Genomic DNA, 16,726 nt, shown 5'->3' with positions numbered 1-16,726 from the left:
TCAGTTTATGTCCCTTATGTCATAAGACTCAAGGCCAGCACTGTATGGTCAACAAAGAAATAAATGTAGGGACCATAGTGGGCTGCACGGTGGCCCCCAGAGACATCAAGTCCTAATTCCTGGAACCTGTAAATGTTACTCTTATTCGGAAAAAAGGTCTTTGCAGATGTGATTAAGTTAAGGACCTCGAGATGAGGTCATCCTTTTTATGGGCCCCACGTGCCATCAAAAGCATCCTTATGGGAGAGAGGCAGAGGGACAGGGCACATACAGAAGAGGCCACGTGAAGGCAGAGGCAGAGATTGGAGTGACGGGGCCATAAGCCAAGGAATGTGGCAGCCGCCAGAAGTTAGAAGAGGCAGCACTGGCTTCTCCTCTAGAGCCTCCCAAGGGACAAGGGTCCTGAAGACACCTTGATTTCAGCCCCGTGATGCTGACATTAAGTTTCTCGTCTCCAGAACTTTGAGAAAAAGAATGTTTGTTGTTTGAAGCACCAAGATCGTGGTGCAGCAGCCACAGGATTCTAACACAGGGATCAGAGAGCTTAGGCCTCCATTGTTAGAGCAGTCTGGCAAAGCCTGCGATCCCTTCTCAGAAAAATGGTTTCAGATCATACAAGGAAATACATAGGAGTGTGCAACCAGCCAAACAGATTAAAATGTAGTTGTTAGAACATAAGAAAACACACTTGTACAGGTTTGAGCACATTAATCAAGATGATGCATCCCATATACAGGCAAGTTAAAGATGATTTTATTTTTGGAGGGCATCAGTGTATTTTCAGACAGGCTGGGGCTGCTCCACTCGAGTCTGCACGCCGAGGTGTGGAGAGGCCGGCAGGAGGAAGCACCGGCCTCACACATGGTCCACTCGGGTCTGATGCCCGCCACTGTTTGGGAGCGCTGATGAACAGTGTTGCTGGATACTTACAGGAAGGACAATGTCACTGGGAAAACAGCGGGCGTTCTCTGGTGACTAAGTTATGGGATTGTTGGTGCTCTGTGGTTTGTTGCCTACATCTGGATTGGAGGAGATGCTACATCTCAGTTCATGAACCTCAGAGGGAAAGGAAGGAGGAGCACCAGTGTGAACAGCCACGGGGAGTGTGGCGTTGGGTCTGCAGGGAGGCCAAGGAGGCTGGGCTGGGCATCTGGAAGGACGAATGTCCCTGTGCGGGAGCGGGACCCCTCACGCGGGCACTCTGAAAGGCAGCAGGCGCAGCAAATTGGACAGGGTGTCAGGTTGACTATGAAATATGACGGATTAACAGCCGAGGCTGGTGGTGTGACCTGCTCCCAGACACTTCATTTAGAAGTTATCATATTGCTGGATGCTTCCTATAATTTGTGATGATGCTGATTGTGATAAATCGTGAGTTTCTGGCGAACTCTGCCAGCCCGCTCCAATGGCTGAACAGAGAAAATGTGTAATTCTATGGGAACATTCATGCCACGAATGAGAGCGAGGGTCTGGCCGCAACAACAGAATGATCAGTCAGTGAACAAAGTAATTAAATCAAGCTAATTAAATCACAATAAAAATAATTTTAATTTAATTAATTTCTCTGCGCTGATTGAACATTATGTTGAAACCAAGAGGCTTTCCGAACGCTAATAGAATTTAGGAGCCGGGACACCAAAGTTGTGGTCACTGGTGTGGTACGTGGGTTATTGTAGAGGGAATGAAATTAAATCCCTTTAATGAGATGCTGAAATGTTGACTGAGCCACAAATAGGAAATGATTTCAGAATCAAGATAATGGGATCTCTTCCTTCCCCAGTTAGGTTTCTGTACTAACTGGGCCAATAAATGTCAAATTTGGTAATAATTTAAAAGGTCTGTATAAAGTAGATGGTGCACAATTGCCTCACTGTGTGGGAACTGGCGGAACCGTTAGGTTAGAATCTCAGTGGTGAGCAGAAGTGCGAGGGACATTTGCCTGTCGTCAGTCCTACCCCCAGCCCCTGGTACCCAGCAAAGGCCCTGGAAGCATTAGAACTGGAATCCTGTAAGGTCCCAGTCAACCTCTAAAGGAGTGGCAATGGGTTTTTTAACTGTAGCATGAAAGATTTAGGTGAGGCATATAGAGGGACTTCCTCTCTGGGACAGGTATTACCGATAACCAGTTACTACTTCTCGAAAATTTGAATCATGACCACCCCCAACCTCCCCTTTTCTCCAGGGCTGAACAGAGAGCCTTGTACTAGCTGGTACTCACGTAATTATTGCTAAATTGAATTATTGTGGCCTCTTAAGGAATTTCTTTCCTTAGGGCTTGAAAATTAGGATGGATACTCTGCTTCCTAGGTTGTTCAGACATTTGTGCAGTTTATAAGCAGGAGGATGCTCACATAAGACACCTCTCAAGGTCACCTCCCCGAGACTAATTTTGTCATGTAAGCAACACCGGAATTCTGAATGTGTCTTAGCAGGCGCTCACATAATTACCAACTGTGATTTTAGAGGAGTCCTGTGCTTTGGATCCCAATATTATTTATCATGCACGTTATTTTAATTAATATGTTGTGTGTGTGCCAACATTTGAACCAGACCTCATTATGACTAGTCAGGGCACTGCATTGTTTGTTGAGTGGAATTGTTTTGCGGGATGCAGCTGGTTTCCCTCCCTGGCAGCCAGGGAGGGCAAGGGAACCAAGGAGCCAGCATTTGCAGAAGCCTTTGCCGGCACAGGAGTGTGCAGCAACCCTGTGTTTCAGACACTGGCCAGCAAGGAGTGGTTTCTCCACCCCAGGGCGTGGGTCTGAGGATGCCTCCAGGGAGGGCTCCGGAAACTCAGTGAGGTTTTCCAGGGAGAAGGAATCGGGGGTCAAGGTTTGTGGAGTCTGAGTGCTGCACACCAGTCCCCCAAAAGAAGGGTACCCAGGTGCCTTGGATGAGGGAATTGGCACCTTTTCTGTTGTCTATTATGTGATTGTGTAAACAGTGTGGAATCCCCATAGTACAATGCCCAGGAGCAGCAGCCGGCAGTTCAGCTCCGCGCAAACAATAACCAGAGACCCCCGCTCCTCCTAGCAGTCGGCCTGGCAGGGCCTGTGGGAAGGTCCTCTCTTCCCTGGTGGAGCTCCCCCCTCCCCCCACTCCAAGGTTCAGAACATGACATTTTTCAGAAGGAGAATTTTTCCTTTCTGGAAAGAACTTCCTGCTTAACCTGCATTCCAGTCAGTTCATTTGGCTGCAGCCCCAGCCTGGGCTGTGCCCTGAGCTCCCCCCAGCACTTCCTGGGCTCCTTCCTCCCTCCCTCTTCACCAGTAGGAGGGGCATGGTGCACATGACCCCAGAGGAACCCCCGTCCCCTAGGACAGCTTTCCTGTTCTGGCACCTGCTGCCCACCAATGCGAACCTCCTTGTCCCAGTATTTGCTAGTGAGAGTGAAAACCTTAGTGGCTTTAACCACTTTTCCTCACTCTCACAAGAGTCTGAAGGCCTAGTTCTATTCATACCATTTAGAAAATGCTGGACTAATACAGTCTGACCTTCGTCTGACAGCAAAGTGCTGAGCACTTTGCCTGGACCATCACGTTAATTCTCATAGGAGCTCTATGAGGTGCGTGCTAGTTTTATTTCCCTTTTATAGATGAGGAAATGGTGGCCTGCAGAAGTTAAAAAATTACCCCAGATCACACCTGAATGTGGCAGGGGTGCTGGTGGGATCAAGGTCCCTCTCTTTCCCAAGTGCCACCTCTCAGTCCCCATGCTGTGTCTGGAATGAGTCCACGACCCAGGCGTGTTCTGAGAGTGTTCTGCCGTCCTCCAAACATCACACGTGTTCATCCGCACCCTTTGCCCAAGCTCCACAATCCTCCCCTAAATGCTCTTACCCAACCCTGAAAGCTGTTTTATAGAAGGAAGATTTTGGACCACCTAAGAATGTTAGGGCTATTTTTTTTCTCTTACAAAGTCAATTAACTGCACACTGTGCATCTGTATTGGTCCAAGGATTCTGTCACGGGAGGAAATCTCTTTAAAGGGTTTGACTCGGAGACCTGAGGACATCTCCAACACTGGGCTTTAAATCAGCTGCAGTCTCCAGCCCCTGCCATGCCCCGTGTCCGCGGCGCTCAGCCGCGCGGGTCCCCACCTTAGGGATAACTGGTGCCAGCTGCAGGCAATAGACAGCCTCGATCTGCCAGCTGGGCAGCTCCACCTTGATGACGGGGGTCCCCCTCTTTGATCTCTTCTCTCCCTCCCTCTGCTCCTTGTTTCTCTTGTTCTCTCCAAATGGACTTTGTCTCCTCTCATCCCCATCCCTGTGCCAGCCCCTCCCTTTCCTGTCATCTCGACTCTGTGCAGTTGGCTCCACAATATGATCGTTTGGGAGGCCTTTGCCTGCTTCTTCATTCTCTGTTGAAAAACAGGAATAATAGAAAACCCGAGAAGAGAAAATATTTACCAGTTCCGAAATGGCTTGAATTAATGAAATAATGTTTTGGGGCATTTAGATTGAACCCGTGTAATTGTAGGTTGCAAAGTATAATAGTAGCTCATGCAGGGATATCATTTTGTGCTATTTTACTTTCAGGTTTTTGTTAATCCAGTGGGTTTGGTGGAATTAGAGGGCTGCTGTGAAAAAAAAAAAAAAAGGCAGGAGCAACCTGCTGGCGGGAGAACAGCCTTGTCAAACTGGCAGGTAGCTGCACGCTTAGCCTTTATCCCGCGCACAATAAGGGCAATCACCAGGCCCTGTAGCAAGAGTATTGAACTGTCGACACAGGACATTTTTGTTGAAAGTAGTCCTTTTGATTCCATCTTCCCAGACTAATGTAATAAAAACAGACATTATGGAACACATTCATCTCAGTTTGATAGGACCATCCTGAATACCCAGCAACGTGTGCAGTCATAAAGGTTATCCGACTGCTGTAAGTGACTTGGAAGGCGATTGTTGATCCAAAGGTTGTGAGCACCTTATCCCAGATAAGAACGGGTAGCTGTCAGGAGCAGGCTAATGTGCGGATAGAGTTGCCATGCTCTTTCTTCCAGGAGAATATTTAACTTTGGAAGCATCCTATATTTCAGCCACAAGCCCATTTTCGCTAATTAGCAAAACCTTGAGTGGTTACCTCCAAGGAAGAAGAAAGGAAAACAAAGTTGAAGGAATCTTGAACTTATTTGTGCTGATCCAATGGCCGTTTCCATGGAAACAGAAACAGAAGCAGGAACCAGCCACGAGCAGCCGGGGTCAGAGGCCTGGTTTGTGTCAGCTTCTCCCACTTTCCATATTCCCAGATTCCACACTCTTTGACTCTGGAGTTTATGACCTCAGTGGGGACCGTTTGCAAAGAAAAGAGCTTCACATAACTTGAGAACTTAGGAGTTTTCCCCCACAAACAAAAAGCTCACAGAAGTGAGGCCGACTCTGGCATTTGGGAGGATTCAAACTTACTAAACCTAATTTCTTCAACGACTTGAAGCATTCCAAGTTTGCTGTAACGTGGTAAACACTACTCCCAGCATTTATTTGTGTGGTTGCTAGGGTGCTACTTTTCATGTACTCACTAAAGGGCCCTGAAAGGAACTGTTTATTCTCCATCAATTATATCCTGCCACGAGTTTATAGGTAACATTGTGCTGGATGTTACTTAGAATGAGAACAGGTTAGTAATTGCAGATTGAACTTGAAATTTAGTATAGAAATATTCCCTAAATGGAATAAAAAGCACAACCTGATATTTCCTTGAGTCTCAAAAGGGTCTTGTTCTAAATCATTACCGTTGAATCCACTGTAGTGGGTACTGTTCAGTCGCACGTGTGTTCATTCAGTAAACTGCCGTTGAGCAACCGCTGTGTGCCAGGACTTGGGCACTGGATGCTGGGGGTTCGTGGACAAAAGACACAGTCCCTGCCCTTAGGCAAGTTACAGTCCAGATGTGTTTCGAAGACAAGGTAGATGATTCTACAGTAGAATGTGATAAGCACTGTGGTGGGGTGATGCCGAGGGTATAGTAGGAGCCGGGAGGGGAGCCACGTACCCAGCTCTGTGTGTGTGTGTGTGTGTGTGTGTGTGTGTGTGTGTGTGTGTATGTTTGCATGTGCATGTGTGGACTCTCATGGGCCTGTACATGGGTGCTTGGAGGTGCGTAGTTGAAGAGCACGCTTCCTGATGGAGATGATCTAAAATAAATCTTGAAGGATAAATAGAAGTCAGACAACCAAAGGGAAATGGGTTACACTCTGGATAAAAGGAGGAATGGGAGCAAATGGCATTCTGAGAACTGCCAGTTACTCTGTTAGCGCGATGGTTACCTGCATTGTGATGGTGAGTCTGGTGAAATGGGCAGTGCTCTTGTGCTTCATGCTGAAAAGTTTATTTGTGGAAGGAAGGAAGGAAAAAACCGGAATGGCAGCAGGGAGTCATTGAAGAACAAGAAAGGATCTAAAATTTATTTTCTGCTTGTGCCTGGTGATTTAAAAAAATATACTATATCTTTTAATATTTAACCTCTGAATCTCAGTTTTCTCATTCATCAGAAAGAGCGATCCTTCATAGGGACGTTTTGAGGGTCTAATGGGATGACTGGTGCCAGGCACGGAGCACAAGCCCTGGCCCGCCATTCATGCTCAGCAGCAGTGGTCATTATTATCACAATGAGTGTGGAGGACAGAGACTGTAACAAAAGTGCCTCTGAGAGAGGAAGGTGGCCTGAATGGGGTGGGGAGCGAGGCGTGGACGGGAGATCTGTGGGGGCAGAACCTGCAGGGCTGGAGAGCAGCTGGCCGTGAGGGCAGGACAGAGAGGAGAGTCAAGAAAGACTTCCGGGTTCTGGCTGGGTGCGTGGGTGTCACATCGAGGTGGTCACGGAGCAAGCAGCAGGGAATGCCCACAAAGTGAAAGACCATACAACACCAGAACCAGAATCCGTCCTTGGTCTGCAGAGCTTGCTTTACAAAACTGGACTGCAGTCAGGCCCATGCAGGGGCTGAGGGGTGCAGGGACATCGCTATGGGAGTCGGGGAGGGGTTCGTAACAACCCAGCTGACCCCTCCTCGGTGCCTGGGACCCGCTGCACATCCTCCTCTCAGCCTGCCCGCCTGCCGGACACTGCTGGCTGGGCCTGCTTCTCTCTGGCTCCGGGAACACCTGTAAGACTCAAGCTGCTCCCGGAGGGCCAGGTTTCTCACCAGGACACATGACCTGTGATGTCGGTGACCTTTGATCTTCCCTGTACACCAGACCCAGCGTCATTATATATAAACCTGCTGCTGGAAAAAAACCAAAAAGTTATGAATCCTACTTCTTAGTGCTGTAGCCAGAGCAATAAAATTTATTCTCAATACTAATACTGCAATTTAAATTTATTATCTTTGTGCCTTACAGTATCCATGGCAGTAAACTCTACTCCCAAGAGAATCATTACACTTTCCAACTACTTAAGGGATTATTTTTGTTTATGTTTTAAAGCCACAGCAATAAAATTTAACACCAAGAATAATACTACTACAACTTTGTATGTCTTTAAAACTTGCCATAAATGATAATTGTGAAAAGAATATCAATAAATATGTAAATTTTTTTTCAGGAGAAAGCAGCTCTTTTGGTTTGTTTCATAGTGAGGTTCAGATTCTTAACGGAGCGTTGAGAAACACACTCCTTTCCAACTGGTCATAAGTTGTGTGGATCCCGGCTCCCAAATATCTCTTGAATTGGCCCGTTACTCTGTCCTCATGAGCCCTGAGCTTTGCGCATTGCTCTAGTCCTACTGCCTTGTGCCGGGGTCACTAACGTGGGCTTTCCCACGTCCACTGCCCCACTTTGAGGTCAATTCTCTACACAGCAGCTGAGAAGAACTTTTCAAAACCCAAACCTTGCCAGCTTCCAGGAAAATCTGGGCAACAGAAAACAAGTTACATGTTACTGCAAGGAAGCAATCAGCCAAATGCAGAAAGTGGACAGTGTGCAGGACAAGTGACCTGGTTTTTCTGACAAATCAATGGCATAAAGGAGACGGAGGGAGGAATGGGAGAGAAGGGAGACCTGCAAACACAGTGATCTGTGGGCTCTGTGAGGCTCCTCTTTCCAACAAGCCAACTGTGCAAAGACTGTTTTAGAAAATCAGAGAACTCTGACCACGGACGGGACGTCAGATGATGCTAGGGGACTGCTGTTAATTTTGTTGGCATGTGGTTAAGTTGTTAAAGCAAAGGTTTTATCAGTTAGAGGAAATGACATGATGTCTTACATCTGCACTAAAATATGCCAGCGCTGTCCTTCCTGAGGTGGATGGGTGGTGGGGATGGATGAGACTCCAGGTCACCAAAATGCTGACACTTGTTGAAGCTGGGGAACAGTACATGGGGGCTCATTATGTCTACTTTTGTGAATGGTGAAGAAGTAGCATAATTATAAATAAAAAATTAGAGAGAATAGGCCAGGTGAAGCATTTGTCCTCTTCAATAGTAACTGATTTATTCAACAAAGATTCTTTTTCATCACCTACTTCAATTAACAGATTTTTTCTTTGTTTAACTGAATACCTACCTCAAGCAAAATTGAGTAAGACACAGCCTCTGTTCCAAAGAAGCCCACCGTCTGGCAGGGGAGGAGAGACCTGAGTTGTGAAAGGGTAAGTAATAATAATAATACAAGAAGTGAGTCAACAATATACAAACAGTCAAAAGGTAGCACAAAAAACTTCTAGGTACAGAACTTCAAGGTATATTGGCATGGTATGCTATTTTTTGATTATATAAAGAGGAAAAATGAGAATCTCTAGTCATATTTGCTTGTATAAGCATAAAGGAAGTCAGGAAGGACCCATAAGAAACTGTAAAAAAAATGATATATTTAGGAGAGAAGAGAACCAGGCCAGAAAAGACTTTACTGGATAGCTTTTATACTTTCTGGTTTTTGAAAACATGTGAATGTGTTGCATAGTCACAATTCTAAAATTTAAAAAATGATCTCATCGCCTTCCCTGTACTGGATTTTTATTAGGTCCTCGGTATATAGCAGGAAGTCCTGTTTGTGGCTTTTCAGGATGGCCGCGATCTGGCTTCCGTGTCCTTTGGTCTTGTGCCCGTCAGCGCCCGGGCTCTGAGCTCCACCGTGCTGGACTCCGCGAGCTCTCGGCTCTGCACGCTCCTTCTAGAGCAGAATGCACCGAGCTCTGGGCTCTGCCGAGTTTGTTCTCCTTCCCTGTTTGGCCTGCCCAAGCCCTGCTCCTTCTTCGGGGTTCCCTGGAGATGCCACTTTTTCCGGGCAGCCTCCCTTGCCTCCCCTCGTGCCCTGAGTCCCTTCACCTCCTTGCTTTAGGTCCCTTTGCTGTCTGCCTCCGTAGGACACTGTGTAAGGCAAGGTGTTCAGTTCATAAATAATTGTCTGGCTTCATCTTTTTTACTCGTCTGTAAACTCTCTGAGAGCGCAGCTACATCTCGTTTGTTTCTGCGTTCCATCATCTATTTCCAAGCCTCGCGCGCAGTGGAGTTTGATGCAGACTGCTCAGATGAAGGGGCCGCAGTTACGGCGAGTGCAGACAGGATCGGTGTGTGTGTGACACACAGAGTGCGGGAGGAGCGGGGGTTCCTGAGAAGCAAAGAGGACGACTGCTCGAATGGTCAGGGAGAAGTGCCACCACGAGTTGTGAACAAGGGGAAGCAGGGATCTTCCTCCACTCAGTGGAATGCGGGCAAACATTTGTCCTGGAGACAGGAAAGTAGTGGGAAAAAATGGCTGAAAAGACTTTCGAAGTTGATTCAAAAGAGAAGGGAAACAACAAGAACAAGGCTTCTTGGAGAGGTGTCCCTGTTTCTGGAGGTCTGTGAACCTCTGGCAACTGCATAAAACTCGGTGGAGATATTTTTTTCTGAGTAAACTTCACTGTTTTTGAGGATTCTCAAAGTCCGGAGATTTAAGAGGAACTAAAGATATTGTCAGACAGACAAGGAGAAGAGCAAGTCGGAATGTCAGACGTGGAGAGCCGGGAGATGAATGGGGAAGGGATTCAGAGCAGGTGGCAGTGGGGGGCAGGTGGCTGGAGGGAGACGTGGCAGGTCCTGGAAGGACATGGAAGCCCCTGGAGAAGCCCTGTCACGGCCTGGATTGCGAGCAAGTCACTTGCTTCGTTGAGCCTCATGGTCCCTGTTAGGGAGGAGGAGGGGTGGGTGAGCACTACAAAGGTACCTCGTTGTCTACCTCGTGAGGATGCCGTGAGGGCACAGGCAAGACTCCTAACCCCTGGAAAGTTGTGGGGCTTTTTCTGTCTTTAATTTATTCTTTCTGCTGTTTCCACTGTGTTTGATGTTCGAATGAGGACAGTCACCACTGGATGGTGGGGCGAGGGGCCCTGAGCATAGGCCTGGTCTCTAGTCCTCCTCGACTTTCTGGGACTGTGAAGAGAGATTTACCGCAGCTCCCCTGCAACACAGTCTCTCCCCGGCTAATTTAATACGGTCTGCGGGAATAGCCTCAGGCTTTGCGCTTCCAGTGTGGAGTGCTGCCCCTGTGCCCTGCGCCCCAGCGCGGTTTCAGGCCGAGGGAAGGAAGCACGTGGGCCCTGGACCAGCCTGGGCTCTCGTCGGGTTCTTTCTCTCCCTCAGTGGTGTCCCTGAGCCAACCGCTGCACCTCTGTGCCTCGGGCCTCTCATCCGCAACTGGGAATAACAGTAGTCCCCAGCCCATGGGCTGCGGTGCGGATTATCAGGTTTGACACACGTGAAACCCCCAGGGGAGCGCCAACCACGCAAGCTGCCCAGTAGGTGGCCCCTCCGACCGCCTCCCTGGCCTAGTGGAAGGGGGGCCCCTCCTGAATGGCCAGGAGGGGTCAGCTTTAACGGGGCCCGACCGCACAGCACCAGCACTGCCCCTTCCAGACCTCCCCCATCAGTAATTTCTCCAGAGCTACCATAGGGTGGCAGGTTTAAGGACGTGCTTGCCTGTCCATGGGGCAGGGAAGTTTTTGTCCAATGCCTGTTCTGTTTTCAGGAGGCTGGGAAACGCCACTTTCTCTTTGAGGCCATTGAGTCCAAGTCAGAGGATATGTTTTAGTTCTTGCTCTGCTACCTCTTGATTTGGGGTTTGGAACAAGTCACTCCCCATCACGGAGCCTTTGCGTCCTCCACTCTAAACTGCACGTACAGGCTGTGGGGAAGGTGTATTAGTCTGCTAGGGCTGCCATAACCCAGTGCCACAGACTGGGTGGATTACACGGCAGAAACCCATTTCTTCACAGTTCTGGAGGCTGGAAGTCCAAGATCAGGGTGTGGGTGGGGTTGGTTCCCCCGAGGCCTCTCCTTGGCTTGCAGATGGCCACTTTCCCCTGTGTCTTCACATGGTCCTTCCTCTGTGAATGTCTGTGTCCTACTTTCTGCTTACAAAGACACCAGTTGGATTGGATTAGGGTCCACCCTAATGACTTCAGTTTAACCCAGTTATCTCTTCAAAGACCCTGTCTCCAAATACAGTCCCATTTTGAGGGCGTTAGGTCTTCAACATATGTGTTTTGGAAGGACATAATTTAGCCCATAACAGAAGACTAAGTGAGAAACTACATGTTAAAAGTTGTCATAAAGCAGGCATTTGGTAAACAGTAGTTAAATATGTGGACGCATGTTGCTGCTCTGTATTTTGCTAAGACAACCTGTGGTTTCTGACGTGGCTGAATCGGCAAGCGGGCCTTACTTTCCTGTTTCGCAGTGCAGACCTCCTACACCTGTGCCTGTCTACCTGACGCCCTGCCACTGGCGGGGGTAAATGAGTAGGGAGCCAAGAACTTATTTTTTATAAAATGTTTTGGCTGCAGTGCTCTTGAATGGGAAGATCGACTTGGTAAATCTCCTCGGGCCACGTGTTATTAGAGGGTATTAGGACATTATCTCTGTTGTCTGGGTTTTGCTTTTAGTGCTCACATGCCCTGTGTCACTGGAGCACAAGCTCACAGATGTCATCTTCTGAATACAGGAAAATCTGTCCTGAGCCATTTGGGTTGCTCGTGATAGCTTTCCAAAATATCTTTTCCGTATTTCTTCAACTGAAACAAAAGCAAGCCAGCAGTAGCAGTGACAACGACAACAGAAAGGAAGAGGGAGAAAGAGCTACCTGGTTCCAAAGATGGGACATGTGAAAAATTCCCTTTTACTGGAATCAAGCTCTTGGACATTCCAGGCCCACCTTGGACAGTTTCAGAACAGGAGCTGCTGCTGCTCCCGGGCCCCTAATTCTCTCTTCTCTCTCTTCTCGTTCCCAGGCTTCTGCATCCTACAAATGCCACCACCAGTTATGTATTTCTTTGCGTGTTGCTCTGGTGGCTCTCTGTCACTCAAAATGTCCCTCTTGCTGGGGTTAATGACTGTGAGCAAGGACTTGCTAGCTGGCACCTACCCTTCTGGGGTGAAGAGCACAGAGGCTTTCAAGCCCCGCGCAATTGCCTGCGACCTTTGACTCTCCACGGCCTCTGCATCCCGACCTTCTCTGCTCTTTTGGTTAATGACAATTATAAATGTTCAAGAGGCACACCACTGAGGCAAGAGGCCTCAGCTAATTGGGCAACGTGATTAAATGGAGGTAGACATTGTTTTCCTCCGGTACACAGCAATGTATATTTCAAGAGTATAAATAATGACTTTGAGAAAAAAATTAAGTCTAAAATGGAATGGAGGTTTAAAACAAAAATAAATTTAATTTTAGGTTTTGGGGAGAAAACGTTTCTGGTTGCAATTCTGGATTTTTATTGATGGATGGATTGGCTTCAGGTGGGGGATGTCAAAGGCTCAGGTGTGTGGCGGGGGAGGGCGGACTGCAGCTGCGGTGCAGGGAGGCCAGATGGCTTGCAAGGAAGGAGCGAAAACTCAGGGAATTCTAATGATGAGAAGCCCTCAAAGAGCTTTCAGAGAGCAGGCAGACATGCTGGGAGTCCTGGGAGCCGTCGCAATTAGCATCTAGAAATGATTGTCTAAAATACAGGTCTACAGTGCGACACAGCCTCAGCGTCCGGAGCATGTGCTCAGAACAAACACACAAACCAGCCAGCCATACACATATGTCGCATATGTATGCATGCATATATGTTTGTGTATCATATATAAATCGTGTGTATATAAATATATACGATTTGTACACATTTGTCAAATCTATGCTGATTAGAATAAAATCAAATGGGGGGAGGGTGGCAGACCAGAGGGTTCCCAGTCTCCATCTGTTGTGAACTCTCCCACGTTGCTGTCAGGAATGAGCCCTGGCTGCTGTCTGGGAAGGGACTGGCTTCCCGAGGCGACGGCCACGCCCAGCCGAGCGCAGGCTGAGGTGCTCTGCAGCCTCCGTGGAAGATGTTCCGCCAACCAAAGGTGAGGCTGCCACCGCTACCCCAGCTGCAGCCAAGCTCTCTCTTCTTGAGCTGAGAAGAGCCTAAGACCTTTTTCTTGTAAACGCTACAGGATCACCTCAAATAGCCAAGTGATCATGGTCAAAAGAAGATGCTCTAACGCTCAAGCAGAGTTCGTGTGAAAAGAGCTCACAGCCCTCCTGGGCCTCTTTCTAGTCATCAAGGTGCTTCTGTGCAAGGGTGTTTGTGTGTGTGTGTGTGTGTGTGTGTGTGTGTGTGTGTGTGTGTGTGTGTGTGTGGAGGCTGGTGGGGAGGTTGGGGATAGGTAGGAAGGAAGGCATCATCTTCCTCTTTTTTGGAAAAACAAATGCACTTACAGTTTGTGATTAGCTCATTGTCTCCCATAAGAAGGGAACCCTTGCAGTGGACTCCTAGTTGAGTGCTCAGGGAGGACATAAGACACGAGGAGAAAGGGCCTGGTCCTGCTCTTTCACTAATAGTGCTGAGGGCGTCAGTTGGAAACGATTTGAGCAGAGGACAGGCAGAGCGGGGAGGGGGCCCTGAGTCCGTGCTGGGAGGCTGGCCCACTCCCCACCTACTTCCTGCCTATCCCACCGTCATCTTCAGGCTGAAATCCCCTTAGCCTCGTTTCGTGGACTTGGATGACCTTTACTCCATTGCTGCAGTGTCACACCAGAGGAACTAGCTCAAGTGTCACGTGAAGACCTGTTTTGCCTGGAGTGAGGGATGGGGTGGGGGGGCGCCCGGTCTTCTCCATGGCTCAGAGAGCCTGCTGGCCTGGTTTGGTGTCTGTAGCAGTTGGTGACACAGGAGATGGATTGGGGATAAAAAGAATTCCTGCTGGGCTTGGGGTACTGTAGGAATTCCATTTACTCCCCACTCCAACGCCCCCCCGCCGCCCCCCGCCTCTGGCTAATTTGTGCATTTTAGAGCAATGCTACATTTTCTGCTATTTGAGTTTATTTCTCGTCCTTGAAGGGGGATCAGTAAATGTGGCCCTGAAAGTCTCAGTTTAAAAAGAAAAACGCACAACAAAGCAGTCTCTCTCCCTCTCTCTGTCTCTACACACACACACACACACACACACACACACACACACACACACACACACACACACATATTTGCTGCTTATCCCTTCCCCTGTAGTAGAGGTCTGTTGACTGTCTCACATGGTGCCTGTTGAGTTGGTGCAGGTAAAGTCACTTATCCTGCCAGACACTCTGCCTGCTGGGTTTTTCTTTATTCTCTTTTTTTCCTGTATCTATTTGTCCCCAGGGAGTGCTGCAAAACACGTTGAGGATGAAGGAAAAAAAACAAAAACAAAGATGAGCCTCCAAAATTTTACAGCTCAGGGTGGTTTGGGAACACAGAGGATAGCAGTGAGCATGTCTTGGGTGTGACAGGTGTGTGTGGGGTCGAGGTGGCAGGGGAGGAGAGAGGGTGGAGTGGAACACAAGGTGGGGGACCACTGGTGACAGCATCTGAGATCAAAGTCCCACCCTAAAGACAGCTTAGAGCCAAGCCAGGGTGCTTAGCACTACCACAGAGCGAGACTTGCTGCTGCTTGTCCGTCTCAGCACAGTGTGCACTGCTGCCGGCTGGCAGTCACTGCGCAAAGGGACCCGGCAGAGGACCAAGAGGACAGGAAGCCGCGTGGTGATGCCGACTGAGCGGAGGCCTGGCCAGAGCTGTGACAGGCCAGCAGTCGACGAGGAAGTGAAACAGTGGGGTGTGGTGGAAAGGCACCGCGACTCGGTGGCAGAGGGCCTGGGGAGGCCTAGGAAAGGCCTCACCACCTGTAAAATGGAGCTGATGGATACCTCCACCCGCCCCACCTCACCAGGACATTGTGAGAATTAATGAAACACATTAAGGCCCCAGAACCCAAACCCATGCTAACTCACTACTTGGCCAACTGCAACCACCTAACAATTGAAGAAAGAAAGAAATAGGTGAGCATAACCCAGAAAATAGAGCAAAGATGATTAGTCAAAATAAGCTAGAGAGAGGTAGGCAGAGAACTAAGAGAGCACCGAGTGGCAATGGCACTGGCAGAAGTATCAGATTCACTCAAAAATGGAAAAAGAGCAGCAGGGTCCAGCGAGTGTGCAGCAGCACTCGTGCTGTGAGCGCCTGCAGGAGCAGCTACTGCCTGGGGGAGTGGGAGGCCGGGGCCAGGAGAAGGGACAGCAGGGGAGAAACCACGGGGTGAAGAAGGGTGAGACACAGTCCAACCGCGGTCTGTTTCTGGGAGGCTGGAGTTGCACAATCATTAGACAGATGGAGTTGGCTTGGACTCGTTCAAGTTGCAGGTGAGGAAGAGCTTTATTTGAAGCCTGGGGCAGGTCACCTTCTTTGAAATTTAGGATAGATGAGATCTTTATTTAAAGTGGCAATCTCAGAAAGAGACTTAGAATTTTCTCAGGAGAGACAGCACTCACTGATTTGCTCTGAACCCAACGATCTGGTTCAAACTGGCGGTTAAAGCAAATGTAACGGAGATCGGGGAAAGGGAGTCCCATCTCCAACTGAAGAGACGGCACGTCAAGCTTCTGTAATTCAGTGTCGTGACACGTCAAGGAAAGAGATTCTGGAAGGAGGTGCCAACATTGTTTCTCCTTTCGGGAGGGGAGCCAGTGAAAATGGAGTGATTGTAGTTGATTTAAGGGGTAAAAGTTGAGAGGCAAAGGACAACTGAGGTTGAAAGGGCTTCTCTGAGTAGCTCTTTTGTTCATGGGCAAGACGTTCTGCTGATGGGCTCAAGGGCAGTGGGAGGCACGGGAGGAGTGGGAGGGATGATGGATTGCTGATGAACCTATGAAGAATGAGGCAAAGCAGCATGAAACCATTTGTTTGGGCTTTATAGATTTTCTAATAAAAACGTCAAGGTTTTTTCACACCATTTTGAAAATGTCATCAAATGCAAAACAGTTCTCCTTGTGCCAGTGACAAAGGCTGCATTTCCAATGGTAAATTCCAGCTCAGGATGCAATAACAAACCTTGTCAGGTTTTCCTCCAAGTCAAACCAGGGGTCAGGTTTGGTCCAGGACCCTTTGGGGTGACCTTTGACCCTTCACAGTAATGGAACCCTCCCAATAGCACCCAGGACTTTGCTGGTTGTGAAGTATTTGGACAGTGATTAAGGGCTAGTGTTAGACCATTGGGAACATCAGAGTGTCCACCTCTGAGTCCGAGTTGGGGAGTGGAGTGCGTATCTCTGGGCCTCTGACTCAGGCTGGTTCTTCCTGATGCAGCCATGGAAAAGATCTTCCAATGGACTCTCCTGTCTCCTGTCTCTGGTCCGTCCCCCATGCAATCTGCCTCACACACTTCCTCAAAGTTACTGTCATTATTACAGTTGTTTTAGAGCATCTCCCACCACGTGACGGCCCAGCTCAAACACCTTCAATGGCTTCCCTTTGCCTATTGT

The 16,726-nt window shown here is 48.6% G+C and overlaps 1 long non-coding RNA gene across 1 annotated transcript in view; it reads left to right on the top strand.

Annotated features, from left to right (window-relative positions):
* LOC123644704 overlaps positions 1-12,973 on the top strand; it is a 58,698-nt gene extending 45,725 nt beyond the window's left edge. Inside the window, exons 6-7 of the long non-coding RNA XR_006737229.1 lie at positions 8,504-8,582; positions 12,201-12,973. This is a non-coding gene — a long non-coding RNA (uncharacterized LOC123644704). The remainder of the gene's footprint in view (positions 1-8,503; positions 8,583-12,200) is intronic.
* Positions 12,974-16,726: the final 3,753 nt, after the last annotated feature.

The sequence above is a fragment of the Lemur catta genome, chromosome 9 (assembly GCF_020740605.2).
Source record: "Lemur catta isolate mLemCat1 chromosome 9, mLemCat1.pri, whole genome shotgun sequence".
Taxonomy (NCBI): Eukaryota; Metazoa; Chordata; class Mammalia; order Primates; family Lemuridae; genus Lemur; species Lemur catta.
Note: the sequence above shows the minus strand (reverse complement) of the source record. Positions and strands in the feature narration are given on the sequence as shown.